General features: G+C 41.5%; 1 non-coding gene across 1 annotated transcript; it reads right to left on the bottom strand.

Moving 5' to 3' along the window:
* Window positions 1-10,533: 10,533 nt before the first annotated feature.
* Window positions 10,534-10,639, bottom strand: LOC122049955. Its single transcript, XR_006131190.1, has one exon. It is a non-coding gene; the product is annotated as a small nucleolar RNA R71 (small nucleolar RNA).
* Window positions 10,640-14,358: the final 3,719 nt, after the last annotated feature.

Below are 14,358 nucleotides of genomic sequence, written 5' to 3'. Positions count from 1 at the left end.
ATGTTCATGATTTAAAAGAAAGTTTAAAAATTAATAATTCTCTTTTATTAGTTTCTACAAAGATTGAGAAAAGATTTGATATCTTTCCTTATTTGTAGATTAAAAGAGATTTTAATTTTTAGAGATAACTTTCTTTTATCCACATGTTTAAAAGAAAGATTTTAATTTATTAAATTTCCTTTTTATAAACCAATCATGAAGGGATTAAATTATTGGAGAAATTTTATAAATTTCTGGAGACAAATTAGGAAGTTTTAATTAATTAAAACTCTCCTTGTTTGTAGCTTTGGTGTGGCCGGCCATGTAAATTGAGAAAAGGAAAATTGTTTTTAATTAAATAAATTTTTCCTTTTCATGGCAAAAGAATTAAGGAAGTTTTAATTAAATTTCCTTATTTGCCAAGACCAAGGATTATAAAAGAGGGGGTAGAGAAGGCTTCATAGTGAACAACCTCTATTATTTCTCTCCCTCTTTTCCTTGGTGTTGTGGCCGGCCAACCTCTCTTCCTCTCTTCCTCTTGGTGGTGGCCGAACCTTCTCTATTTGCTTGGAGCTCTTGTGGTGGCCGGATACTACTTGGAGAAGAAGAAGAAGAAGGAGAGAAAGCTTGTATCCCTTGGAGCTTGGTTGGTGGAAAAAGATCTTCATCTTTTGGAAGCTTTGTGCTTGGCCGAAACTTGAAGAAAGGAGAAGAAGGTGCTTTGGTGGATTCTCATCTCGGAAGATCGTTGCCCACACAACGTCCGAGGTTAGAAGAGGAATACGGTAGAAGATCAAGAGGTCTTTCTAAAAGGTATAACTAGTATTTTTCTTTCCGCATCATACTAGTTATTTTTGGAAATAATACCAAATACAAGAGGCTTACGATTCTAGTATTTCGAATATATTTTTCGAAGTTGTGTTCTTTTGTTTTATTTTTCCTTGTGATTTGATTGTTCTTTTCGGTTAACCTAAAGTTATTTTAGGAAATTAAATATTAGATTTCTATAAAAGGTTTTGTCTAGTCGGTGGTGGTTGCTCCCATATCCAAGAAGGCCATGTGCCTCGCCACGTCAGTACTGGGAACCAATTATGGAAATTAATATTTAATGGAATTAATAACTTAAGGTGATTTGGGTCGAACGTGTTAAGTTCCGCAGGAGATCCAAGTCAAAACCTAAAAGAACAAATAGATTAAGTTTTGGATCAAACGTGTTAAGTTCCGCAGGCGATCCAAAATTTAATTTAAAAGAACACATGGTAGCTAGGAAAAGGTTCAGACCTTTGTACAAAATTTTTGTACAGTGGAACCTCTAGGCTTTCCGAGTAGCAACCAACATGTATGGACTCATGTATATCATATTCTTGTATATTAATAAAGGCATTTGTTTGGTTATTATACTTATTTATATTAGTGCCAAATAGACTAAGTATAATAGCGTCCTTGAGTAGAAGGTTCATACCTATATCAATCGATTAGTTGAATCGATAGTGAGATGATATAGGGAACACTACTCTAAATCATTCCTAGTCGAGTATTAGCATTCAGGGACAATGTTAATACAATAAGACTAGCATGTAGGTCAGCTCGATGACTTGATCTCACAAGTCATGGATATAGAGATATCAAGCTGACACATGGGTATGCATTAGACAATGTATACTGAATGACCCGCCATGAGAAAGTATCATGGATCATTATATGAGTGTCATATACTTTCTCATGTGGCTATTAGTATGACTATTAGTCCTTAGACCTGGAGTCACCATGGATCCCTACATAAGGAGTTATGTACTTTAGTTTCGTCAAACGTCACCCGTAACTGGGTGGACTATAAAGGCGATTACTGGGTATGTAACGAATTATGCAGAGGGATGTGAGTGATGTAGATGGGATCTATCCCTCCCATATGACGGGAGCGACATCGCTATTCTTGATAGAGTGAGACCACTAAGTGCATGGCCATGCCCAAATGAGTCAACATTAGATGTTGAGCTCATTTGATCGAGTGAGTTTACTTGGAGTTCAAGATTTAGATTGATTAGAGGATGACACGGTCTATGCCTCACATTGATCAATCTAGATGTCTAGGATAGAAGGACAATGTCACATATTGTGAGGAGTCACAATTAGTAGTCACAAGGTGATGTCGGATCTTGACATTCTTGTAACTTGGGTAGTAATGATGTGTTGCTAGATACCGCTCATTACTTATGCTCCTAAATGGGTTTAGGGCATTGCCAACGTTACAAGAACCTATAGGGTCACACACTTAGGACAATTAGATGGAGATTAGGTTCATATGATGAACCAAGAGGATTAGATTCATTTGATGAATCAAATTGGATTAAGAGTAATCCTAATTGGGCTAACTTGAGTTTGACTCAAGTTGATTCATGTATTTAATGAGTCAAATTTAGATTATGACTTATTAAATCAATTTAATTTAATGAATTAGATTCATTATATTAAGTTGGCTCGAATCAAATGGTTGGATTAGATCAACCATGGTAGAGATTGGGTCAAGTTGGACTTGACTAGAGAAGGAAGACCAAAGGTCAATTTTGACTTGACCTTTTGCCACCTCATTGGTGAGTTGGCATTAGGTGGACCAATGATGATGTTCCACATCATCATGGTGTGCCACCTCATGGAAGTTACAAAGCCATTTTCTTATTAACTTCACATTAATTACATTTAATGGGGAGTTACACTTGATGAGAGGTGGCCGGCCACTTTTGAATTGGATTTTGATTTTCATTCAATTTTTTTTTGATTCAAGTGTGGTGAATCTTCCTCCTTCTTCCTCTCAAGCTCTCCCTCTCCCTCTCCTCCTTGCTTGGCCGAATCTCACCAAGGTGCTAGCACACCTTTGTGTGAGGTTTTTCTCCACCTACGTGTCCGTGTGGATACTTCTAGAGGACCGACGCTTGACGGTCTAGAGATCCGGCAACTCCTTGGACGAGCGGGATAAGCGAAAGGCACGCTTCGAAGGTATAACCCTTATCTAGTGTAGATCTAAAGGTTTTACAAACTCGTACAAGAAAAGGTTTTTCGAAAAGTTTTGTTTACGAATCTTTGCACGGATCTACGGCTTTGGGTGACTCGGGGTTTCTGCGACTCGAAAAAGCGGTTTTCGCGGCCTGAAGAACCCAACAATCTCCACTTACCAAATATCAAGTTACCTCCTTGATGTCCATTCTAACCCACTAGGTTTTTCTGTCAGAATTGCACATCCTCACTTTGCCAATCGGGAATTGAACATCCCAACCTTCTGGTGGAATTGCACATCCGGACTTCGCCCCATCGGGAATCAAACATCCCAACCTGTTGCTAGAATCCCACATTTGACTTCGCCAATCAGAAATCCCACATCTTGACTAGACTTTCTGCCTAGTGTGTGGTCCACTTGAATCGTCAAGTTAGTCAACCTTGCTCACTTGGTAACAATGTTAGATCAACAACACATCTAACTTTAATCCACTTGTCATTTATCAAAACTCAGGTTTGATCATTGGTGTTAGCCGCACTAACATTATCTTCTTTGATCTATTTTGCATGAGGGTTCAGCTCATTTACAACTCGGCCGAATGACGCGAGGATCTAGGACACTTTGTGCGAGATCTTTGCTCGCTTATAACTTGGTTGAACGATGCAAGAGTCTGGAGGTGTGAGAGCATGCTCACTTATAACTCAATTGAACAACTCGAGTGTCTGGGACACTTAGCGCGAGGGCTTTGCTCGCTTATAACTCGGTTGAATGACACGAAAGTCTAAAAGCATGAGAGCATGCTCACTTATAATTCGATTGAATGACGTAAGAGTTTGGTACAGTTAGCACCAGGGCTTTGCTCCCTTATAACTTGGCCGAATGACACGAGAGTCTAGAAGCATGAGAGCATGCTCACTTATAATTCAGCTGAACAACATGAGAGTCTGGGACACAACACGAGGCCTTTGCTCGCTTATAACTCGACTGATCTGCACGAGTATCTGAAAGCGTGAGAGCATGCTCACTTATAACTCGGTTGAACAACATGAGAGTCTAGGACACATAGTGCGAGGGCTTTGCTTGCTTATAACTTGGCCGAATAATGTGAGAGTCTAAAAGTGTGAGAGCATGCTCACTTATAACTTAGTCAAACGATAGGAGAATTTGGAACATTTAGCGCGAGAGCTTTGCTTGCTTATAACTCGATCGAACGACACAAGATTCCGGAAGCGTGAGAGAATGCTCACTTATAAGTCGGCCGAATATCATGAGAGTCTAGGACACTTAGCGCGAGGGCTTTGCTCGCTTATAACTCGGCTGAACCACAGGAGAGTTTGGAAACGTGAGAGCATGCTTACTTATAACTCGGTTAAGCGGCCCGAGAGTCTGGGACACGTAGCTTGAGGGCTTTGCTCGCTTATTACTCGGCTAAACTATGCGAGAGTCTGGAAGCATGAAAGTATGCTCACTTATGACTCGACCGAATGACATGAGAGTTTGGGACACTTAGTGCTAGGGCTTTGCTCACTTATAACTTGGTCAAATGACATGAGAGTTTGAGACACTTAGCGTGAGGGCTTTGCTCTCTTATAACTCAACCGAACGGCATAAGAGTCTGAAAATATGAGAGCATGCTCACTTATAACTTGACTGAATGACATGAGAGTTTGGGACACATAGCGCGAAGATTTTGCTCACTTATAACTCAATCGGATGACACGAGAGTCTGGAGGCGTGAAAGCATTGCTCACATATAACTCGGCCGAACACCATGAGAGTTTGGGACACTTAACGTGAGGACTTTGCTCGCTTATAACTCATCCGAATGACATGAGAGTCTGAGACACTTGGCGTGAGGTCTTTGCTCGCTTATACTCGACTAAATGACACGAGAGTCTAGGACATTTAGAGCAAGGGTTTTTCTCTCTTATACCTTAGCTGAACGACATGAGAGTCTAGGACACTTAGCGCGAGAACTTTGCTCGCTTATAACTCGGTCAAACGGCGTGACAGTCTGGGATACTTGGCGTGAGGGCTTTGCTCGCTTATAACTTAGCTGGATGGAGAGAGAGTCTGGGACACTAGGCGCAAGGCTTTGCTCGCTTATAACTCAGCTGAACGACGTGAGAGTCTGGAAGCGTGAGAGCATGCTCACTTATAACTTGACCAAACGTCACGAGAGTCTAGGATACTTAGCGCGAGGGTTTTGCTCACTTATAACTCGGCCGAATAGCATGAGTCTGGGACACTTTAGAGTGAGGGCTTTGCTCACTTATAACTCGGCCAAATGACGCGAGAGTTTGGAGGCATGAGAGCATGCTCACTTATAATCTGGCCTAACAACATGAGAGTTTGGGACACTTAGCGCGAGGGCTTTGCTCACCTATAGCTCGACCAAACAACACGAGAGTCTAGGACACTTGGCGTGAAGGCTTTGCTCACTTATAACTTGGATAAATGGCACGAGAATCTGAGACACTTAGCGTGACGAATTTGCTCGCTTATAACTCGGCTGAACGATATGAGAGTGTGGGACACTTGGTGCGAGGATTTTATTTGCTTATAACTCGACCGAACGGCGTGAGAGTTTGGGACACTTGGCGTGAGGACTTTGTTCATTTATAATTTGGCTAAACTACGCGAGAGTTTGGAAGCATGAGAGCATGCTCACTTATAACTTGGCCTAACGACACGAGAGTCTGGGACACTTAGCACAAGGGCTTTGCTCGCTTATAACTTTGTCGAATAATGCGAAAGTCTAGAATACTTGATAAATTTTCATTTAAATCTTCCTACATTCATAGAACAAATATTTTTACAATTTACATGAATTCAATCACAAACTTACTATCCAGCTTGATAGGGCCGTAGATGGTTTGCACTTCATGGTTGGTCTAAATTCCTTCCATTTTCATCTTGCAGATAATAAGATCTCGAGCTAAGTTTTTGTATCACTTTATATGGTCCAACCCATGGAGCTTCTAGCTTGCTGATGTTGTTGACCGGCTTGCATTTTTTTCCATACGAGATCACCGACTTGGAAATATCTTAGAATGACTCTCCTATTGTAATTCTGCTTCATTCTCTGTCAATATGCCATCAGCTGAGCGGTTGCTTTATCTCTAATTTCTTCTATTATATCCAGCTCCATAAGATGCCATTCAAAATTTTCTTTATCATACAACCTCCTCCGATCGGACTCGATGCCTATTTCTACCGACACCATTTCTTCTCCTCTATACACTTAGCTTGGCCATACTCTTCCGAAGGCGTGAGGAATAACACCCTATGATATGGGATCAGCACGTTTAGTGCTTCCTGGAAGGCGCTCATCGGCAGGTGGTTCGGCTTGCGGGCGGCAGGGTCTTCCACTTGGGCTCTTTGGTCGGCTCGCTAACCTATCGCCAATACTATTGGGTTGTTCGGTGCTCGGTAGTCGGCTGCTATCTCTTGTTACTGTTGCACCATCTTTGCAACTCAGGCATTTATTAGCATCTCCAGCTCTTCTTGGGTTAACGTCACTATGATGAGTCATTCAACGTCTTCCATCTTTGTGTCTCGGATGCAGGTGTATTTCCTACAGACGACGTCAAATATAACCCTATCAGAAAATTGAGAAGATGGTTGGCTGGGAATGTGGTTGTGCGGTTGATTAGATGAAGATTCTGTTGATGCATGGAACACCAAATGATCGAACCGATATTTTGATAATGGCAAAGGGGTTCAAAGTTAAGCTATGTTGTTGTTTAACAAGTTGAACTAACTGTACAGCAAAGTCCTAAGTGATCTTAGGAAAAGGAAAGCTCTAGCTACGGTTAGGCAGGTGGAAAGTCCTAGCTGCAGTTAGGCAACAAAGTCCTAGTCCAGGGGACTGGGTGAAGTCTTGGCGGGTTGAGTACTTTGGGTGAAATCCTAGAGTTGAGGACTCTAGGTTAAAATCTTGGGGGTTACAGACACCAATGGAAGGCTGGACGGATTGTGGAGAGGACATCTAGCATGAAGTTCTGAAGTCACGGACATTGAGCAAAAGTCCAAATAGTCTAGAAGACTGGTCTGGCGAAAGGTAATTTCTCTTAAGAGGAGTAGGTGAGGATGCGTTCCCTGAAGAGGGAACAATAGGTGCCAGTTCAGCCTAGAGTTTCTGTGAAACTCAAAGTCAGGACCGGACAGTCTGAAGGCTGTCAAATCTTGTCATTCTTTACATATTATTTGCATGGACTAACTTTGTTTTTGTAGAAAATCAAGTTGGAAAAATTGATGGTCCGGGCACCCAGTGCTGGTCTGAGTGCCGGAGCTGGTCCAGGCGCCCGTACTGGCTTGAATGGTGAACAACCGGGGCGAGGTACCTGACCAAGTGCCCTTGTAATCTGGCCCCAGAGCTATTCCAAGTGCCCGGATGGCCAAATGTGATCTATTCCCTGAGATGGAGCGCGAGGGTTGGTCGGACCTACATCACGGTCTGGGTACCCGGAGATAGATAACCTTTGTCGATCAACTTTCGATGAGAGCATGCCGCGTCAACACTGTCTAGGCGCCCGGGAGAGGATCCAGGTGCCCGGATGAGCTATAATAGAAGACTTTGACTAGTGGCTCAATAACAACATTCCGAAGAACTTTCGCTTCTTCGTGCTACTCAGAAAATACCTCCTCCGTGCCTGAAAGCTACGCCGATGATGACTACACTAAAGATCTAATCCTCCAAGTCATCGGTATTATTTGTATTCAAGTTACTCGCGTTCAAATTGTAATAATCTATTGTAACTTTCCGATTGATTAGTATTTGCCCAATGAAAGTACCCTTACGTGTGTGCCTTGGAGTAGGAGTCGTCATAGGCTCCAAAACAAGTAAATCTTGGTCGAGTTAACATTGTTCTTTTGTCTCTTTTTATTCCACTACCTTTACTCTTTCTGATTGTTTTAAAATGAACGTAAAAGCTATGAACGCTATTCACCCCCTCTAGCGTGTCTCGATCCTACAGACTTTGTGCTATCTTGCAAAGCTAGGAGCATTAGTGCCAGACCAGGGAAGGGGTCCTCGGCGTTGGCCTCTGATGCTTAAGTCAATGATTCATGTATGAGGGAGGCTATACTATAATGACCATAGTGAGAGGGAGGCTACATTGTAATGACCATAGTGAGACTGTACATGCATAGAGTGAGTGATATGCGTAGATTATATACTCTTTTATGCATGTTTTTACGCACATTTACATACTTTGAGCATGCTTGATCTATGCATTTTTATACTTCCAGCTTTCCTTTTAGCATATTTACTCTTTTGGTTCGGAGATCTACTTTTTGTGCATTTTCTGTACACAGGAGTCGATTTGGTGAAGAATCTACATCCTTGGGCAAGCATTGGAGGAAACAAAGGGAGAAAGCACCAGGCCGTGTACCTCACACGGCCCTGCACTGGTATGGAGCTCGGGCCGTGTGGAGTTTGGCACCAACAGATGTGGAGAATGACATGGCCGTGTGAACTTCACACGGCCGTGTCAAGATTTGAAGCCAACCAGAGCAGAAGCCTTACATGGCCGTGTGGATCTACACGGCCGTGTGAGGTTTCCAGAGACTAAGCAGGCTGTGGCCGTGTGCACCACACGGCCGTGTAGCATTTCCAGAGACTAAGCAGGCTGTGGCCGTGTGCACCACACGGCCGTGTAGTGTGGAGTCACACGGCCGTGCAGCTTTAGTAGAGAAGGAACTGGACATGGCCGTGTGAATCTCACACGGCCGTGTCACGGGGCCGTGTGGCGCCCGATTCCCTCCTCTATTTAAACCCTCCTTCATGAATTGAAAGGGGATCTCTCCCCCTTTGGGAGAAGGCAAGATTTGGTGGTTTCCTCCCATTCTTGGGAGGATTTCTGGGCGATTCAAGGGGAGTTCTTGGCGATTCCGGCTCCGGAGCGAGGATTGGATCCGAAGACGAAGTTTCTTCGTAGATAAGTTTTCTCTTTCCCCCCTTTTCTTGGTTTCTTGGATTGGGGATTTAAGGAATGCTTGTATTCTCTATTTCTTCGGGTTTTCTTCCTCGATTCATGGAGTAGATCTTGTATTCTAGGATGAAGGGAGTATTTGTATGATGGATTGATGTAATCTCTTATGGATTTGCCATTCTCTTGTTTCAATGACATTATCTTGCTTGTATCAATTAGATCTTGAACGATTAAAGATGATTCGTGCTTAATTCTCATTCTTGATTAATTGTTTGAATTTCTTATGGACTTTGTAAAGATAAACTCTCACTCGATCATCCGAGGGATCCACGTGACAGGTGCAAGCCCGTGTAAGGACGTTTGAGAGACAATCTTGAAGAGGAAATAGGAATATTCAAGAGAGTAGGATGGATTTTGTGATTAGTTTCTTGTATCTTGATAGATTGATAAGTCGTGGGCTTCTACGTTGATATCCGAGGAAGGCATAGTAATAGGTGCACTTCTGTGTAAGGACAACATAGGTTCATGTCTAATTAATCCTATTTAGATACATTTCTCAGTCCTTAGCCGGTTGTCTATTGCAAGAGAGAACCGACAACTTTCTACATGTTTGGCAATTGAGGGATAAGAATTGGTGAACCATTTACATTCGAGAAATCCTACAAAGAAACCGAAACTCCTAGAATCTCCCTTTATCATAACCCAAAACACTAAACTCTTGTTTGTTGATCTTTAAGATTAGATTTGTTTACCTTACTTTGCTTTTGAAACGATTGGATAGTTGTTTGGCTAATTCGCATTGAGACATTTCTAGTGCTTATTCCAGTCCCTGTGGATACGATAATCTTTTATATTACTTGCGACATTTTCGTACACTTGCGGAGAGCGAACAAGTTTTTGGCGCCGTTGCCGGGGACTGCGCTATAACATTAGGAATTATCAATTGAGTTAGACTAAACATAACATTTGTTTTCCTTTCATATTGCATAGTTGTAACTAATCATTAGATTTCTATTTTTACCTTCTTGTATAACTTTCACTTCTTGTTAGTTCTTTTTGTACAAATTCAATTATGCATTTTTGATTCTTTTATTATTATTTTTTTTTTTGAATTGTCATTTGCTATCTTGTTCTTGTGTATGCGAAGATCTAACTTTGCAGGGGAATTCTTTCCTTTTGACCCTGAGATTGATAGAACCTTCCATAAAAGAAGAATTCTGCAAAGGCAAATTGAAGAACAGGAACATTTGAACATGGCAAATAGACCACTTAAGGATTATGCAGCACCCTATGCAAGAGGTTTTCGATCTAGTATTTCAAGACCTTCAGTGGAAGCTAACAACTTTGAGATCAAACCCGCAATCATATCTATGGTGCAGCAGAACCAATTTGGTGGAGGACCTCATGAAGACCCCAATCAACACTTAGAGGTCTTTTATGAAATATGTGGGACCATGAAAATGAATGGAGTTCCTTCAGATGCAGTTAGATTATTATTATTTGGGTTTTCTCTAAGAGATAGGGCAAAGCAATGGCTGAATTCTTTAGCCCCTAATAGCATCACCACTTGGGAGCAGTGTGAGCAACAGTTTCTTGATAAGTTCTATCCACCAAGAAAAACAGCTCATATGAGGAATTTAATTGCGAGCTTCAAGCAAACTGACTCAGAATCTCTTTTTGAAGCATGGGATAGATATAATAGTATGCTCAGACAATGCCCACATCATGGGTTGGAAAGATGGTTAGTGTTGCACACTTTTTACAATGGTATCAATTATCGTACCAAAGTGTCCCTTGATTCAGCTGCTGGAGGGGCACTTATGAACAAAAGCTTAGATGAAGCCGAAGAAATCATTGAAAGTGTAGCACAAAATCATCATCAATGGGCAAATGAAAGAAATGGTGGCTATTCCTCTGTAAACCCAACAATTAAAGCATCAGGGAAGTTTGATGTAGATGCAGTCACTCTTTTGTCTGCAAAATTGGACGCTCTTACAAAGAAATTTGAAAATATGGGGACTAGTGCTAATATGGTCAATGCTATTAGTACATCTTGTGAAGTATGTGGGAGTTCAAAGCATTCAAATGACTCATGTCCATTGGGAGCTATCACTGCACAAATCAATCAACTTGAACAATGTGATGCAATCATGAGTTACAATCAAAGGCAGAACAACTCATACTCAAATACTTATAACCCTGGATGGAAGAGTCATCCAAATTTTTCTTACAGAAATAATCAAGATCAAGGACCATCTATGGGGGCAAGACCAAATTTTAAAGCTGGGCAACAAAATTTTCAACATCTATCTTCTCAAGGCTTACCAAAGTCAAATGTTGAAAAGATGCTTGAAGAAATTGTCTCAAGTCAGAATGAAATGAAGCAAGATATAGCAAAGCTCATTCAAAGAATGGATAATTCTGATAAGCATCAAAGGATCCAGGATAGTCAAATTGCCCAACTAGCTTCCTCATCATCCAGAGCACCAGGACAGCTTCCAGGAAAACCTGATGTGAATCCTATGGAGCATTGCAATAGGATTGAGCTTAGGAGCGGACGGACCTTGGGAGACTCCCAAGTGACTGCTTCAAAAGGGATACAAAAAGAAGAAGAGCTCTCTCCTCCTATACCAAATCAGATTCAAGCTAATGAGGAGAGTACCATTGAGGTTGAAGAGACTCTTCCACTGAACCATCAGAGCAAAGCTGTCCCTTTTCCTCAGAGACTTACAATGCTCAAGAAGGATGAAGAATTTGGCAAGTTTCTAGAAAAGGTTAAGGAAATTTGTGTAGAGGTACCTCTTATTGATGCTATTCTACAAATGCCTAGATTTGCCAAATTCCTGAAGGATCTCATGTCAAATAAGAGAAGAAGAGGAGAGGTCGAGACCATTGCGCTTAGTGAGGAATGTAGTGCTATTTTTGAGAAGAACACTTCTCCAAAACTAAAGGACCCAGGGAGCTTTTATATTCCTTGCAACATAGGAAAAGAATTTTTTGAAAAAGCTTTTTGTGATTTGGGGGCGAGTGTTAGCCTCATTCCCTATTCAATTTGTAATAAATTAGGTCTCAAAAACATTAAACTTACTACTATGACACTTCAACTTGCCGATCATTCCTGCAGGTACCCTTTGGGTATTATAGAAGATGTGCCAGTAGAGGTGGATGGGAATGTTATTCCCATAGACTTTGTCGTGTTGGACATGGAAGAGGACCCTAGGATTCCTATCATATTAGGAAGACCTTTCCTTGCTACAGCTGGAGCTATAATTGATGTCAAAAATCATAAGCTTTCTTTGGTAATTGGTAAGGAAAAGTTGGAATATGATTTATCTAATATCTCTAACCATGTCTCGTCTCTTTTAAATGCTTGTAGCAGGACAAGCATTTATAAACTTGAGGAATGGAATTTCCATCCTCATGGAAGGCCACCAAATGAAGGAGACAATGTGGTGGAAGATGTTGGGAGAAGATCTCCCAACAAAAATGAAAAGTATATCTGTCCTCCAAGGGCGAGGAAAAGAAGCGAATGATAAAGTTTGGTCGAGCTAAAGACCTTAAACAAGCGCTTCTTGGGAGGCAACCCAAGGGTTCTTTTAGTTAGTTTTGATTTGTATTGTAATTTCTTTTAGTTTGATGCATTCTTTTGATTTTGTTTTCAGGTTAGGTGCAAAACAGAGTCAGGCCGTGTGCTATACACGGCCAGGCAAAGGTTGCAGAGAAGGGAAGTGCTTGGGCCGTGTCATCCAGACACGACCGTGTGGGATCTCCCGAGGAGAAAAAGGTATAGGCTGTGTCCTAGACACGGCCGTGTAAAGAATCCCGAGAGGAAAGATGGAGAGGTCGTGTCCCAGACACGGCCGTGCGAGGAATCCAGAGAAGGAAGAGGGGGAGGCCGTGTAGATCTACACGGCCCGTGTAGGAGAACTATTAAAGTCTTCCTCCTACCTCGCACGGCCAGATCTTGGCCGTGTTCCGCACACCCCCAGCTCTCCAAAACATATCTTTCTCTCCCAATCTCTTAAAAACTCCTCTCTAATCTCTCGAGATCTCTTAGATCCGATTCTCCTCCTCTCTAAGACATGGACTTTTTGTTCTCTTAACCTAAGATCTTTTGTTCTTTGAAGTTTTGTTCTTTGAGTTCCACAACTCTAGATAATTCTTCCCCTATCTAAACTCATCAAGATGTCCAATATTTTGAAGAGACTTCGCAAGGGAGGTGGTGGATCTAGTGGAGACAAAGAGAGGGAGCCATCAAGGGACAAAGGAAAGCAACCAGTGAAGGGCAAAGGCAAAAGGACTTCACGCAACGAAGGTAATGACAATGAATTCAATATTGTGTTTAGAAATGATGATCAAGTAACTAGATTTGCAATTCTTGTCAATAGAAAGATAGTGTGTACTAGATATATGGACCCAACTGTTCTTGATAGGCTTGGAATTATGTAGTATGTAGAGTTGATGAGTGGGTTTGGGGATTGTAGTGATATTATGTACACCCATTTGCCTACATATCCTCGTCTTGTTTTGGAATTTTTGAGTTCATTGGATGTCCATTTTACTAATGAAGATGATTATTTTGGGAAAATCTCTTTTAGACTAATGAATCAAGAATTTCTATGGGCATTTAGTGACTTTAATTCTTGTTTTGGATTAACCACCGGTAGCCCTCGTAGGTTTGATCCAAGGTTTAATTGGAATCATTTTTGGAATGCAATAACTGGGTTAGATCAACCTTATGAGCCTTCAAGAGCTAAGGCCTCCCATATGCAAAACCCCATTTTTAGGTATCTACATAGAGTTATGGGTAAAACTATTTTTGGTAGGGGAGAGAGTGATGGGGTGGTTAAAAAGATAGAGCTTTATGCTTTATGGGCTATGCTTTATAAGGTTGAATTTGATTCTGGTTTTCATTTTGTTCAAACCTTATTAAGATCTGCTAGGGCGTCATCGGGATCAATTGTTTTTGGTGGTTTGATTACCCGAATAGCTTGTAATTTAAATCTTGATGTTGATGGGTTGGAAATAATTCATGGTAATGACATGATTGACATTGATGCATGTCTTGCTATGAAAATGATCGTTCGGGATGAGAATGGTTTTGCGTTTCCTAGGAGGAGTGGTTCTCCTCTACCCCTTCCTTTTCCTGAACGAACTACTATTCGTAACCCGGCTAATTGGGTAATTTCCGAGTTAGATTCTGAGGATAACCCTTCTATACCTGGAGACACTGAGCCACATCATGAGCCCTCGTCATATGGACACCCGCAGCCTTCTAGTTTTATGGAGCCCGCTAGGCATTCTTTTGCATATGGCACGGGATCTTCTAGGTTTGATTTTTCAGATTTTCGTACGTCTCTAGAATCACTTCATGAGAAGCAAGATTCCCAACGAAAAATGTTGGAGGGGCGCTTCTCTTTATCTGATGATCAGTTTAGGGAGGTACAAAAT

Source organism: Zingiber officinale, chromosome 2B, assembly GCF_018446385.1.
Source record: "Zingiber officinale cultivar Zhangliang chromosome 2B, Zo_v1.1, whole genome shotgun sequence".
Taxonomy (NCBI): Eukaryota; Viridiplantae; Streptophyta; class Magnoliopsida; order Zingiberales; family Zingiberaceae; genus Zingiber; species Zingiber officinale.
The sequence above is the reverse complement of the archived record's forward strand: the minus strand, read 5'-3'. Positions and strand labels throughout refer to the sequence as shown.